We start from the raw sequence: 13,336 nt of genomic DNA on the forward strand, positions 1-13,336 counted from the left end.
TCAAGTACTAACTAGAAGAAAATGATGTATTTGGAGCTATTTGGAGACTTTCTGATCTTTGCTGGATGGTCGATTATTTGTCAGAATATCGATCGATAGTTACCAAGGAATATCGATCGATGGTGAACTCTTCATATCGATCGACGACGAAGCCACCCGAGAGTTAATGACAAATTAGAAGAATTAAAGTTTCAGAAAAGTTTCAATAATTATATTTTAAGTCCTTGGCCGCCTTTTAGGCTATTTATTAGGGTTTTGTATCATTTTAGAGGCAGACTTACCTAGAGACCTTTTTAGACCTAGTTTGGAGAAAGCAAGAAGCCACCATTGAAAGGGGAGAGTTTAGAATTGGAGAGATAGATCAACACTGCAAAACAGAGAAGATCTTGAACTCCCTTGCTTTTATTCATTTTGTTGTTTACTCTATTACTCATTTTATTTAAGTATTATGCAGACAATCATAACTATGTGTTCCATGAATATGTCTGAGTAATCCTTATTGTTAGATTTAGGTTTCTCAATAGGTTGATAAATGTATTACTAGTAACAATTGTTAGGGTGTTTAGAAATATAATTCTTTCATCTAGTTATGCTTAAAGCTAAGTTTAGGATTGATCACCCTTTAAACTTAGATCTTAGGATTAATTGGGATCAAGCCATCGCTTGACTCAATACCTCAAAAATAACTAGTATGATCTAACTGACTAGATACAGACGAGAGTTAGTCTAGTGAGTTAGAGAATTTAGATCAAACCTATCCGTAAAGCTTTCTGGAAGAGGTATCGATCGACGCAACAATAGCCCTGTCGATTGATATTTTGAAAGGTGTATCGATCGATATTCATAAATAATTATCGATCGACCCTTTCTCGTGATTAACATACGAGAGTTGAAATCCGAGATCCAGATTAGATAATCAGATTGATTATATCTTAAGTTTGAATTCAAGAATGATTAATATCAGTAAACCCCCCAAAAAAAACCCCAAATTAAGTTTTACTTATTATACCTGAGAATATACCTGAATCTAGCTATTTCTCCCAACTGTTAACAACCTCAAAACAAATCAATCGAGCAATATACTTGCTCACCACTCCATCTACTGCTTTAAAACTAATAAACCATTTAATCTAGATTTATTTCAAGACCATAATCTATTGTGTAATCCTAGAGTCTCTGTGGATTCGGTCCCTCAGTACTACATCCGAACCTCTTATTTGAGAGAGTAATTCACTCCTTAGGATAATTTGAGTGATATCAATTGGCAAGGTGGAGGTGATTGCATACGATCCTAAGGTGTTGCACACGAAAGACTATATCAGTGCAAAAGTCCTCTTTAATGTTGACAATCCAGCGAAGGCATCGCGCAAACTTAATGTGTCTTAGGATGAGACAGTAACTATTGAGTTTGAATATGATAAGATTCATAAACGTTGCTTTCATTGTCTGCGCCTTACACATGAAAATATTTGATGTCCTTTACTGAGAAAGGGTACTTCTATTAACAAGAGTGCAACGCAAGTTCCTCGAGTTTTGAATGTGGGTCCTGTGATAAGAGATACACTTGATGGGCCTCAGGGTTTTCCTGTATTATTCCCTGAACTGTCGAAAGAAGATACGAAAATGGCGCTGCTGTATATTTCTCATTCTGATGAGACAGAAAGAAGAGCTAGGATCCTACGTGTTCAGCAAGGCATTGATGAGAATAAGGCTGAATCTTCGATCCGTTTGACTAAGATTACGAAGGAACTTGATAAAGGGAATGGACATGTAGTCTCTTACCAAGAGTTTACGGAGGACCGTTTATGCAACTCTGATTCTCTGCGGCATTCTAAGGTTAGACTATCTATCGGTGATAAGGATGAGGGAGACTCAGAGTCCTCAACTTCACAGTTCTCGGCATGCCCTGAACCTGTTGTTCGAACGGGCTTTCGGCTTGGCCCTTCTTCGGAAGGGCGAGCCTCCGGGACCCAGGAGAGGAGCAAGGCAACGAGGAGGTGTCCTTCTCCCTGGAAACGGAAAGTTTTCACCAAAGCTAATGCTCCTTTAACTTCTACAGCTCCGGTGGTCTCACCCAAAGCTGGCAGTTCCAAAAGAAAACCATCTCCTCTTGTTCCATCAGACAACAAAGCATTCAAGGTCTCAGACTCTACGATGGCTTCCGTATTGAAGCCGCTGCAGCCCCAATGAGTATTATGTCCTGGAACTGTCAAGGTGCTGGTAGCACTGAGACAGGTGATTACCTCAGGGAGTTGAGGCGCAAGTTTTTCCCCTTTTTTTTATTTTTAATGGAAACTATGCAACAGTCTGAGTCAATGAAAGGTTTACAGAGAAGTTTGGGGTATGATCAGCAAATTACGGTTGATCCTGTGGGTTTGAGTGGTGGTCTGGCGTTAATGTGGAAATATAGTTATAAGGTGGTGATGTTAGAATGTGATAAGAGACTTATTGATCTAAAAGTCTCGTATGGTTCGATGGTGTTCTTCCTTACCTGTGTTTATTTAGATCCTGTAACGCAAGAAGGAAAGTAGTTTGGGATCGTCTCGAGAACATTGGGTTACTAAGAGATGAGGCTTGGGTGCTGGCTGGAGACTTTAATGAGTTCATGTCCAATGAGGAAAAAAGTGGAGGGGCTGTAAGGAATGAGTCAAGCTTCTGGGATTTTAGAAACATGGCTCAGAATTGTAAGCTCAAAGAGATACGTTTCTCAGGAAACAGCCTTTCTTGGGGTTGTTGGAGAGAGATGGTGTGGGTTCAGTGTACACTGGACGTGAGTTTTGGCAACAATGAATGGTTTACTCTGTTTCCACGAGTAAAGATGGAGTATCTCGACATGTTTGCTTCTGATCATCGGCCCATAAGAATCTGCTTTCCTCACGAGGCTTTTGGATCCCACAGCAGTTGATTCTTCTTTGATAAAAGAATGATGAAGAGGAAAGGTTTTGAGGACATTCTGAAGCAGAGTTGGGGAATAAATACTGAGGATACAAGTAATACAATGGCTAGAATTATTTGTTGTAAGCTTGGAATAAAGAGATGGAAGAGGCAAGCTGATCTCAACTCACGAAAAAGGATCAATCGTCTCAAGGTCCTATTAGAGAGAGAAGTCTCTAAAACGTATCCCTGTAACCAAGTAATGAAGCGCCTCAAACAAGATCTTGCCTCAACCAATCGTGAGGAGGAAATATACTGGAGATAGAAGTGCCGTGAGGAATGGCTTAGAGAAGGAGATCAAAACACTAAATTCTTCCAGAATTGTGTTAAAGGAAAGAGGATCCAAAACTGAATTCTAATGCTTCTGGACGAATGGGGACAAGAGAACTTTTCAGAAGGCTCCAAAGGCAACATCGCTGTGGAATTCTTCCGAGATCTGTTTCGAAGCTCGGACCCTTTCGACCTTGAGACATTGTTTACGGGGTTCAACAGTAGAGTGACTAACGACATGAATGAGAAACTTACTGCCCCGGTCCTAGCTGAGGAAATACGAGCTGCAGCCTTCTCTGTAAAGGGCAGCAGTGCACCGGGTGATGATGACTTAACTGTTGCCTTTTATCAGAAATATTGGCATATAATTGGTCCTGGTTTAATCAGTGAAATACAGAATTTCTTCTGAACTTCAGTGATGCCAGAGGGATGGAATCATACTTTGATCAGCCTACTGCAAAGGTTACCAAACCAACAAAGATGCAAGATATGAGGCCAATCAGTTTATGCTCGGTACAGTACAAAGTGATATCAAAAATCCTTTGTAATCGACTGAAGAAAGTACTGCCACAGATCATCTCAGAGACTCAAGGGGCCGTTTTCTCAGGTAGATTAATCTCAGACAATATCTTAATCGCCCATGAGATGGTACATGGTCTCAAAACCAATATCAAAGTCTCACAAGAATGCATGGTTGTTAAAACAGATATGTCGAAGGCCTATGATCGAGTTGAGTGGAGCTTTCTTGAAGTGCTGTTGGAAAAGATTGGGTTCGACAGAAGATGGGTTTGTTGGATCATGGCCTGTGTCTCTTCAGTCACTTTCTCGGTCTTACTAAATGGGAATTCTCATGGCTTCATCAAACCGTAACGGGGCATTCGTCAAGGGGATCCTCTCTCTCCGTTCTTGTTCATCCTCTGTGCAGAAGCTTTGGTTAATTCTCTAAACATTGATGAAGCAATTGGACGCATTCAAGGAATTAAACTCTCACCGGCCTCCCCCTCAGTGCATTATTTACTTTTTGCTGATGATAGTTTGCTTATATGCAAAGCAAACTCGATGGAAGCAACTGAGATCTTAGAATGTCTGAAAAATTATGGAGAAGCTTCTGGCCAGGTAATTAATCTCCAGAAGTCATCTATAATATTTGGAGCAAAGGAACCAGACAATTTCGAAGAGGAAGTCAAGAACATCTTAGGCATTGTGCAAGAAGGTGGAGAAGGTTCTCATTAGGACTTCCAGAATGCTTTAGCGGTTCGAAAAGGAAAATCCTAAGCTTCATCAGAGAGAAACTACATGGGAGGTTAAAGGGTGATACACCATGGATTTTACCTATTATAGCCATGGTTTATAAGAGTTCTAAGATACATTTACTACTATATAGAGTCTATTTAGAGTATTTACAGGTCAAGGTACTATTTGCAAGGAAATGATGTATTTGGAGCTTTTTGGAGGTATTTGGAGCTTTTTAGAGATCTTTTGAGCTTTGTTGGAAGCAAGAGATGGTCGACAGTCGCAATTCAGTATCGACCGACAGTTACCACCAAATATCGATCGATGTTGGGGTCCTCACATCGATCGATTATGAAGCCATGCGAGAATTAATGACAAATTAGAAGATTTCAAGTTTCACAAAAGTCTTAATAATTACATCATTAGTCCATAGCCGCCTGTAAGGTTATTTATTAGGGTTTTGTATCATTTTAGAGGAAGACTTGCCTAGAGACCTTTTTAGACCTAGTTTGGAGGAGGCAAGAAGCCACCATTGAAAGAAGAGAGGTTAGGATTGGAGAGATAAATCATCTACTGCAAAAATACAGAGAAGATCTTGAACTCCTTTGTTTTCATTATTTCTGCTACTTTTACTATTTATTTTATCTAAGTATTATTCAGACCATCATAACCATGTGTTTCATGAATGTGTCTGAGTAGTCCTTACTGTTAGATTTAGGTTTCTCAAACGGGTTGATAAATGTAATACTGACATAACAATTGCTAGGGTGTTTAGAAATAATGTTCCTTCATCTAGTTGTGCTTAAAGCTAAGTTTAGGATTGATCACCCTTTAAACTTAGATCTTGGGATTAATTAGGATCAAGCCATTGCTTGACCCAATACCTGAAATTAACTAGTATGATCTAACTGAATAGATATAGACGAGAGTTGGTCTAGTGAGTTGGAGAATACAAATCAAACTTGTCCATAAGGCTTTCTGGAAGAAGTATCGATCGACGCAGCGATAGCCCTGTCGATCGATATGTCAAAAGGTGTATCGATCGATATTCACAAAAAATTATCGATCGATACTTTCTCGTGATTAAAATACGAGAGTTGAGATCCGAGATCCAGATTAGACAATCAAATAGACTGTATCTTCGTTTGAATTCAAGAACAATTAATATTAATAAACTCGTAATTTCCCAAGTTAAGTTTTATTTATCATACCGTAGAATATACCTGAATCTAGCTACTTCAACCAACTCTTAACAACCTCAAAACAATCAATCGAGCAAATAAATTTGCTCACCAATCCATTTACTGCTTTTAAAACTTATAAACCATTCAATCTAGATTTATTTAAAGACCATAATCTACTGTGTAATCTTAGAGTCTCTGTGGATTTGATCCCTAAGTACTACATCCGAACCTCTTATTTGAGAGAGTAATTCACTCCTTAGGGTAATTTGAGTGATATCAAATATGGCGCCATTGCCGGGGACTCTTTCTTATTACCATTAGATTACGTTTAGAATTTAATCTAAATTTTTTTACTAAATTTGCTAAAAGTTTTCTCTCTTTTCTTGCTAACACAGGAGCTTCAAGATGGAAAACATGGATTTCGGCCGGACATCGATCGACGAAGTGAGATCAATATCGAGCGACAAGTCGACAGAAATATCGGTCGACGACGCACATCAGACATCGATCGACAACACCCCGCCGGAAGCAGGTAAGTATTCTCTTACCGATGATGCTAATGAGAGAGTAGTCCTAGGAGAACCTAAAGGTCAACTAAGCAACGCAAATAATCAAATTATGAATGAACAGGGGACTGAAATCCCTGTTCAAATTAAATCTATCTCAGAAAGAGATAATGAATGGAAATTGCCTTTGCAAGACTACTTAAACCCTGGAAGGACCTATTCCAATAGGTCCGCAATTAGACTACCAAAAGATGATACCAAGAAATTCGGGATCAGTCCTGAATACTTAATTATGGTACGTCAAAACCCTTTCCGTGGGACCATCTCAGAGCGACCGCACGATCACATCGAGTATCTAGAAGAATTAATGGATGATGAATACAATCGTTGTAAACTCTTCCCATTTTCCTTAGAAGGCGACACCAAAAAATTGCTTGACCAAATACCAACATGATCTTTGACCTGTTGGAAGGAGATAAGGAGTGCCTTTATCAATCAATTCTTCGATGAGGCACACTACTGGGATGTAAGGAAGAAAATCTCCACATTCCGTCAAGGTCCACGAGAATCGTTCTGAAACGCTTGGGAGAGATTCAAGAGCTACCAACTTGAATGCCCCCACCATGGCTATTCACAGCCACAACTAATTAATACCTTTTACGGAGGTATTAATCTTCATTACCAAATTACGCTTGACACAGCCAGTGAAAGGAACTTCAGTACCAGGAGCCCCGAAGAAGCAAAGCGTTTGATCAAAAATATAGCTACGGGTAGATCCTACGAAATGATGGACGTAGAGTTAGGAAGGAAAGCTGACCCAGTTGATGAGTCACCTTTACCCGACATTAAAGAACATCTAGATTCGTCCCATTCTACTTTTGAGGGACAGAACCAATTTGGGATTTACCAAATTGATGATGATACCCTATCTGAGCTAGAACAGCAAATAGATTTTGTAGATAGCAAAACCTTGGAAAATAAGTATCCTAACCCCGATACCTTTACCCAAAATTATGATGCTACTATTGGATCACGCCGAGGCAAAGCGAAATTTAGGCTAAATCAAGCTTTCACGGGAAATCGTAAATTGGCCACTGACCTGAACGGAAAAATAGACTTAATCTTCAGTGAGCTGATGAGGAAGTTTGACACTTTGAGTGAACACATTAAGAGACTGGACAGTCGGGTCGAGCCAAACTCGGTCGCTACGTAGCGACCGAGCACGTGCACAGCGACCGAGCACGTGCACGTTTTGATCGTTACGAAGCGATCGAGCTTTCCCGAAACGTCGATACGGCACGAATCCACGCATTCTCGTCTACTCTTTATGCTATCTCCCGAAGACCGTAGCAAACCCATTTCATGTTTCTCGTCATTTGAAGTCATCAATGGAACCTTACGATAAAAACCGCGGAAAGTTCGTTTTTATCGAAAGAACCCGTAATAAACGTTTCGAGCCAAAAGATGGCCCAAAGAGACCTAAGACGTGACTCAAAGCCTACTTACGACTTCTTAACCAAAAGCCTGTAAACCGTAGGACGGTTTACGCTTGGTACGCAAGGAAAGATAAATGCCAAGTTTCCGCGGATAAATACAAAGTTTTGGAAGATAATTATGAATATCGGAAAAAATAGAATATCTCCATTTCTAAGCTATGACGGCTTAAGGGCAGAAGGGGAAAAGCGTAAACCGACTTAGGAGCGAGTATATAAGGAGTCCTAGGTGAGAGGCATAAAAGGAGAACTTTTACACAGCAAACTTAGCACTTAGAGCGATTTTAGGCAATTTTCTGTTTTTGTTATTCGAGCTGCGACTCAATTAAGTTTTTGCCGTCTTAGGGTTTTTAGAACTAGAAACCTCGCCGACAGCTCTCGAAGCCCAGGCACTTACCTTGTTGTAAACGCTCAAACGCAGATTCAGAATAAAAACTATTTTACTCACTTTTTCGAATTCTTATTTTATTACTGTTCTCGTTTCGTGTTCTGATTGCTTGGCGTGTGGTATTAGCAGATATATGGGTCCTCTGGGAAACTAGGGTTCTCCTACTTTCCTAATTTAAACGGAAATCGACAGTGCGAATTTGGGTTCCCACAATAGTGTCCTAGACCATGACACTTGAAGCATCTGATGTCTCTTGCACGGGTAGGATTCTCAATAGCTTTTCCTTTGTTAACACGAGCAAGAACATCAGTCTTAAAAGCTTTATTTGTTGTGGAAGAAGACTTACCTTTGTCTTGATAACTTGGCTTAGGAGTGAAAGACTGTTTAGGAACAAAGACCGGCTTTGAGTTGCTCTTCCTTTTGACCTGTTGTTCGATCATGATGGCTTTGTGCAATATTTGATCCACAGTTCCATACTCTTGAAGCTCCATACGGTCTTGGATGTCTCAGTTGAGGCCAGAGAGAAACCTAGCCATAGTAGCGTCTATGGGCTCGTCTACATCGGCCTTGATCATTAAAGTTTCCATCTCCTGGTGGTAGTCTTCCACGGTCTTGGTGCCTTAAAGCAAACGTATGAGTTTCTGGTGGAGGTCTCGGTGATAATGGGCAGGAACAAAACGTCTCCTCATCAGCATGGAAAGCTCGTCCCATGTCTCAGTCGGTCTTGCAACTGTTCTCCTCCTGTGAGTCACAACTTGATCATACCAATTAATAGCATAGCCAGAGAATTCAGTAACAGCTAGTCTAACTTTCTTAAGTTCAGAAAAGTTTTGACAATCAAAGACATGTTCAATTTTTCTTTCTCATTCAAGAAAAACATCAGGATCATTTTTACCCTCAAAAGGTGGTATTTTCAGTTTCAATCCTCCTTAGCTATCATCAGTACGTCCATTTCTAGCAAAAGGATTGGTATCACCTGGTTCCTGGTTTCTGTGACCTTTCCTAGGTCGATTTATGGATCGGACGTCGTCCTCATGAGAGTCCTCCTCTCGGATCTCATCATCATCAGACCGGTTTGGCCTCCTTGGGCGATATCTTCTGGCTCCGGTTCGAGGACGCGGCTGTTGACTGTTTTGGATCTCGTCTAGCCGTATATGGATCTGCTCAAGACCTGCGTTCATAAGGTTAGTAAAAAAATCATTCAAGGCTCGCATTTGCAAGTTAGATAAACCGGCCACTGAGTTTTCGGGTCGGCTCCTTTCGTCTCCACTACTCATGGTTTCCTGAAAATTCTTAAACACAAAACTTTAGATAAAAATTCTCACTCTCTCAAGTGTTTGATCTCACCCACACACGTGTTTCTCTCAGATTTTTTTTTTGGTGATCACTCACAAGCCTTATACTCAAGGTTCTAAGAGATCTAATCAAGGAATCCCAAGGGACAAACTTCAAGCAAACAAGGGAATTTTTTTTCTAAGATAGATAGAAAAGAGAGAAATTTTGGTTTTGAAATCCATTTTAACCACCTCAAAGGCTGGGTTTCTCCTCAGCCAGCCGGCTTTCTCTTCCACCACCAATCCACAAATCAAACTCTTTGAAATTTCTTTTCTTTTTTTTTTAAATCATAGATCTTTCTTTCTTTCTTTTTAATATTTTTTTTCTAGTGGATGATAATGAGGGGCCCGAATTTAAGATAGAAAGAAGAAGAAGAAATGTTTATGAAATGGAAGATGAGAAGATGAACAGACAATACCGGAACAGTGGCTCTGATACCATTTTGATACGCCTTAGAAACGATCACTCAACCGGATTGGAAAAGATATGAACTCCAAAGGAGATCTGATGGATCGATGGGTCGCACAAAGGATGCGGAATGGCCTTTGATATTCCCGAACCAGATCATTGCCGGATGTGACGCACCGGTCCAACAAAGTGGCGATCTCGAACCGTTTCTTGATATGACTCACAAGACCAACGGACAAGAAGAGTTTGCTTGGAGCTAACCACACCTAGGAAACAAGAGAAGTTCTAATCGAAGAACAAAGAGTAGAGACTCAAAAGTTGAAAGAAAATTGAATTATTTTATTATGAGAAGTGCTTACATATTTATACTACTTGAGGAATAGAAAAAGACTTAAGAATGTATTAAAGACAACTTAGTAAATCGAATCTGGATCAGAAAAATTAAAGACAATGTATTTGGATCTCAGATCTGGTCAAAGAGACTCTTCGGCTAACGTCCAGGTTCATCTGAACCAAGTGGTTCCTTCGTGGTAAGGAGCAGGACGGTCGCGGCGCGATCCGGACAGTCCGTTGGGTAAGGCTCATGTGCCAACTTGGTTCCAACACGACCCAAGTCTTTGGACAGTTGAAGAATCTGTGCCTTAGAGAAATTTTGATCATCAAAGTTCAAGAACTGTTCAAACTGGCCGGCTGATCCATCAGTACGTTCGTCGGGACACTCGGCTCAGATCAGACGGACAAAAAGGGAAACACTATGGTCTGTCTCGGTTTCCACTCGATCAAAGTGAGTTCTGGCTCGACCATTAGTCGTGGCTTGGTGAGTTGGCCAGGGAAGACAAGCTCCGGTATGGTAGGTTCGGTCATCTGGACGTAGTTCCAGCCTTAGCTCCTTTCCGGCTGCTCGCGGGTCGATCCGGTACATGGCTCGGTCTGTCTGTCTAGAACGATCGGCTTCTTGAACGTCGGTTGGAATGATCTGATCGTCCTGATCTCCATCATTTCCATGTACTGATCCATGTACTGAGGCGCATCAGTAGCGACCGAGCTCGAGCCAAGCTCGGTCGCTACGTAGCGACCAAGCACGAACGCGGCTCGGTCGCTACGTAACGACCGAGCTCGAAGCCAAGGTCGGTCGCTACTTAGCGACCAAGCACGTACGCGGTTTGGTCATTACGTAGCAATCGAACTCTCCAAAAACGTCGATACGACACGAATCCATGCATTCTCGTCTACTCTTCAAATGCTATCTCCCGTAGACCGTGGCTAAACCATTCTAGTTTTCTCGTCACTCGAAATCATCAGTCAAACTTTACGATAAAAACCGCGGAAAGTTTGTTTTTATCGAAGAAACCGTAATAAACGTTTCGAGTCGAAGACGGCCCAAAGAGACCTAAGACGTAGCTCGAAGCCCACCTATGATTTCTTAATCAAAAGCGCATAAGCCGTATGACGGTTTATGCTTGGTTCGTAAGGCAAGTTAAATGTCAAGTTTCCGTAGATAAATTTGAAGTTTCCAAAGAAAATCACGAAGATCGGGAAAAACAAAATATCTCTATTTTTAAGCTATGACGGCTTAAGGGCAGAAAGGGAAAAAGCGTAAACCGACCTAGGAGCAAGTATATAAGGAGTCCTAGGCGAGAGGCACAAGAAAGAACTTTTTCAGAGCAAACTTAGCACTTAGAGCAATTAGGCAACTTTCCGTTTTTGTTATTTCGAGCTGCGACTCAACTAGGTTTTGCAGTCTTAGGTTGTTAGAACTAGGGATCTCGCCGACAGCTCTCATAGCCGAGGCTTCTACCTTGTCGTAACGCTCATACGTGAATGCGGAATAAAACACCTTTTGCTCTTTTTGCGATTTCTTATTTTTTTACTGTTTTTGTTTCGCGTTCTGACTGTTTTGCGTGTGGTATTAGCAGATATCTGGGACCTCTGGGAAACTAGGGTTCTCCTACTTTTCTTATTTAAACGGAAATCGACAGTGCGAATTTCGGTTCCCACAACAATTAATATTAATAAACTCCTAATTTCCCAAGTTAAGTTTTACTTATCATACCTGAGAATATACCTGAATATGGCTACTTCAACCAACTGTTAACAACCTCAAAACAATCAATCGAGCAAATAAATTTGCTCACCAATCCATTTACTGCTTTTAAAACTTATAAACCATTCAATCTAGATTTATTTAAAGACCATAATCTACTGTGTAATCTTAGAGTCTCTGTGGATTCGATCCCTAAGTACTACATCCGAACCTCTTATTTGAGAGAGTAATTCACTCCTTAGGGTAATTTGAGTGATATCAAAGGGCTGGTTCTCCAAATCACTCTCCCAAGGAGGTAAAGAAATACTTTTGAAATCAGTAGCTCTCGCTCTTCCAGCGTTTGTAATGTCTTGTTTCAAATTGCCAAAAGATTTTTGTTCTAAGCTGACAAGTGCAATGATTGAGTTCTGGTGGAGCAATGGCACCAACAAGAAGAAGATATCATGGATTGCTTGGCAGAAGTTATGTAAAGACAAGGAGTTGGAAGGACTGGGGTTTAAAGACATTGAGAAGTTCAATCAAACGTTACTTGCGAAACAAGCTTGGAGAGTGTGGAAACATCATGAATCCCGCTTGGCTCGGATATTACAGCATAGGCACTTCCCTCGTTCTTCCTTCTTGGAATGTGGTATTGGGACAAGGCCTTCATACGCTTGGCGAAGCATTCAACATGGACAGGAGCTTCTCAAGAAGGGGTTGTTTCACAAGCTTGGTAATGGGGTAAACACAAAAGTATGGACTGATTGTTGGATTATTGATAAGGTTCATAGAGCCCCGCGATATAGACAAGACGCCATTGTGGATCTGACCTTAACAGTGAATCATCTGATCAACCCTGCGTCAAAAAGGTGGAATGAGACTCGAGTGAGACAGCTCTTTGAAGAAGAAGATGTATGCATCGTTCTTAATACTCGTTTCAATCTACTGTCTGTAGATTCTTTGGTTTGGGGTTTCTCAAGAAGTGGGTTCTATGACTCCAAGAGTGGATATAAGCTCCTTGAATCCATACAAGAGTTGCAATCTCCTGCACCGCAGCCCCTTCCTCCTTTAGAGAAAAAGCTATGGAGTGACCTCTGGAAAACAAAAACATCTCCAAAGCTCAGACACTTTCTATGGCGAGCTCTCTCTGGTGCACTCGCAGTCAAAGAAAGGTTGAGATCAAGGGGTATCAACTTGGATACAACATGCCCTCTGTGTGGACTTCATCAGGAGACCATCTGTCATGTTCTATTCACCTGTGATGTGGCTAAGGAAACATGGGACCGCGCTCAGATTCCACTCCCATCTGCAGGTTTCTCCCACAACTCGGTTCTTTTGAACTTGTACCATGTGCTCTCAGTTAGTAAAAATCAAAGAATTGGACAATCTGAGAGGGTACGTTTCCCTTGGATACTCTGGCACCTATGGAAAGCAAGGAACATTTTCTGTTTTGAACAGAAAAAAATTCTCAGCAGCTAACATCTTCTCCAAAGCAGCTGAGGAATCTTCCATTTGGTTTAATCTCATTCGGAAAGATCAGGAAGAAAAAAATGCAACCAGAG

This window comes from Brassica oleracea, chromosome C4 (genome assembly GCF_000695525.1).
Source record: "Brassica oleracea var. oleracea cultivar TO1000 chromosome C4, BOL, whole genome shotgun sequence".
In the NCBI taxonomy this organism is placed as follows: Eukaryota; Viridiplantae; Streptophyta; class Magnoliopsida; order Brassicales; family Brassicaceae; genus Brassica; species Brassica oleracea.